At 41.6% G+C, this 3114-nt stretch overlaps 1 pseudogene; it reads left to right on the forward strand.

The window, feature by feature from the left end:
• The first annotated feature begins 1285 nt into the window (after positions 1-1285).
• On the forward strand, positions 1286-1921 carry LOC128106258 (60S ribosomal protein L13a-like; annotated as a pseudogene).
• The last annotated feature ends 1193 nt before the right edge of the window (positions 1922-3114 follow it).

Here is a 3114-nt window from a genome sequence, read left to right on the forward strand (position 1 = left end):
TTAATAAATAATTTAATTTTACATATCAGCCAAGGATTCCTCTGTCCTCCCTCCTCCCACCCCTTCCCCCACCCAATCCATGCCCCATTCCCACCTAATCCAAGACAAGGTCTTCCCTGGGTATTCAACTCAGCCTGGTAGATTCACAGTTGAGGCAGGTCCAGTCACCTCCTCCCTTCACCCAGGCTGAACAAATTCCCAGCATAGACCCTAGGTTCCAAAAAGCCAGCTCATGCACTAAGGACAGGTCCCGGTCCCACTGCCTGGGTGCCTCCTAAATATTTCAAGCTAATCAACTGTCTCACTTATTCAGAGGGCCTAGTCCAGTTCCCCACTGCCTGGTGCCTCCTAAATGTTTTAAGCTAATCAACTGTCTCACTTATCCAGAGGGCCTAGTCCAGTTCCAAGGGGGTTCCTCAGCTATTGGTTCATAGTTCATATGCTTCCACTAGTTTGGCTATTTGTCCCTGTGCTTTTTCCTGTCATGGTCTCCATATCTCTTGCTCATAGAATCTCTCTTCTCTCTCATTGATTGGACTCCTGGAGCTCCACCTGAAGTTTGGCCATGGATCTCTGCATCTGCTTCCATCAGTCACTGGATGAGAGTTCTATCATGACAGTTAGGGTAGTCAGCCATCTGATCACCAGAGTAGGTCTGCTCAGGCACTCTCTCTACTAGTCTATTGTGGAGATATCTTTGTGGATTTCTGGGGACCTCTCTAGCACTCTGCTTCTTCCTATTCCCATTGAGTCTTCATTTATCGTGATGTCTCTTTCCTTATTCTCCCTCTCTGTTCTTGATCCAGCTGGGATCTCCCGCTCCTCTAAGCTCTCTTTTTCCAGAACCTTGCCCTCCATTTCCCTCCCCTCATGTCCAGTTTTTTCATGTAGATCTCATCCATTTCTCTGTTGTTCGGTGATCCCTGTGTCTTTCTTAGGGTTCTCTTTACTAGGTAGCCTCCCTGAAGTTGTGAGTTGCAGTCTGGTTATCCTTTGCTTTACATCTAGTATCCACTTATGAGTGAGTACATACATATACTCAAGGAATGCTCAATCATACCACAAGGACACATCTGCAACTATGTTCATAGCAGGATTATTTGTACTAGCCAGAACATGGAAACAACCTAGTTGCCCTTCAACTGAAGAATGGATAAAGAAAATGTGGTACATATACACAATGGAGTACTACTCAGCAGAGAAAAACAATGACACCATGGGGTTTGCAGGCAAATGGATGGAATAAGAAAAAAATATCCTGGCTTTTCCCAGGTGGCTCCTGAAGATGGCGGAGGGGCAGGTTCTAGTGCTGGATGGCTGAGGCTATCTTCTGGGCCGCCTGGCGGCCATTGTGGCCAAGCAGGTACTGCTGGGCCAGAAGGTGGTGGTTGTGCGCTGTGAGGGCATCAACATTTCGGGAAATTTCTACAGAAACAAGCTAAAGTACCTGGCATTTCTCTGAAAGCAGATGAACACCAACCCCTCTCGAGGCCCTTACCTCTTCTGAGCCCTGAGCCACATTTTTTGGCGCACTGTGCAAGGCATGCTGTCCCACAAGACCAAGCGAGGCCAGGCTGCCCTGGAATGCCTCAAGGTGTTGGATGAGATCCCTCCACCCTATGGCATGAAAAAACGGATGGTGTTCCCTGCCGCCCTCAAGGTTGTGTGGCTGAAGCCTACCAGAAAGTTTGCTTACCTGGGACGTCTGGCTCATGAGGTCGGGTGGAAGTACCAGGCAGCAACAGCCACTCTGGAGCAGAAACAAAAGGAAAAGGCCAAGATCCACTATCGGAAGAAGAAGCAGCTCTTGAGGCTATGGAAACAGGCAGAGAAGAACATGGAGAACAAAATCAGCAAGTTCACAGAGGTCCTCAAGACCAATGGACTCCTGGTGTGAGCCCAATAAAGACTATTTGCTTCATGCCTGCCTGGTCTGCTCTTCCTCCTGCCAACCAGGGAAGTGGGGACAGGTGCTTTGGTCAGGCTCCTGTGGGAGAGGGTACTTTTTAAACAGCTCTGAGAGCTTTAGTGCCTGCTTGGTAGGTTTGATTAAAGGAATAACCATGCAATTGAATTGCTTGGGCCCATCAGACCCAGTGCCATATTCTGCAGCTATGAGACCAGGCACACACCTGGGCTGGGATTACATGTGCACACTGAAGGCAGTGCCTTTGCTCCTTCTCAAGATTGGTCAGAAAGCAGCTTTGTTTTCCTGCTGCAGAGTTGTATGTGCTAATAAATTATTTGACTATTGAGGAAAAAAAAAAAGAAACATCCTGAGTGAGTTAACCTAGACTCAGAAAGACAAACATGTTTTTCTAATTTCTTGTGTTTTATATGTATATTTTGGATATTAGACTATTAGCAGGTGAGATTTTTTTGTTTTATTTATCTGATTTCTTGTGTTCAATAAGTATATTTTGGATATTAGAAATTTATCAGAGGAGAATTTTGGTGTTATATAATTTATTGTGTTCAATAACTATACATCTGATATTAGACCTTTATTAGATGAGTATTTTTGTTTTATTTATCTAATTATGTTCAATATGTAAATTTGGGATATTAGACCTTTATCTGATGAGAATTTTTGTTTTATTTAATTTCCTGTGTTCAGTATGGATATTTTTGTAGTTAGAACTTTATCAGTTGAGAATTTTTGTTTTATTTATCTGATGTCTTGGGGTCTACATATATGTTTATACATCAGACCTTTATCAGATGAGAATTTTTGGTTTTTTATCCTATTTCTTGTGTTAATATGTATATTTTTGATATTTACCTTTATCAGATGAGAATTTTTGTTTTGTGTTTCTATTTTCTTGTGTTTAATATGTATATTTTGTTTATTAGACTTTTATCATGTGGGAATTTTTGTTTTATTTATCTGATTTCTGCAGTTTAATAGATGTATTTTGTATGTGAGAACTTCACACGTGAAATTTTTGTTTATTCTAATTTATTGGGTTCAATAAAAGTATGTTGGATATTAGACCTTTATCATGTGACAATTTTTGTTTTATATACCTGATTTTTTGTATTCAATATGTATATTTTGGATATTAGAAATTTAATGGTGTGAAATTTTGTTCTATATAATTTCTTGTGTTCAAT

This window comes from Peromyscus californicus, unplaced genomic scaffold (genome assembly GCF_007827085.1).
Source record: "Peromyscus californicus insignis strain IS unplaced genomic scaffold, ASM782708v3 Scaffold_123__1_contigs__length_124636, whole genome shotgun sequence".
NCBI lineage: Eukaryota > Metazoa > Chordata > Mammalia > Rodentia > Cricetidae > Peromyscus > Peromyscus californicus.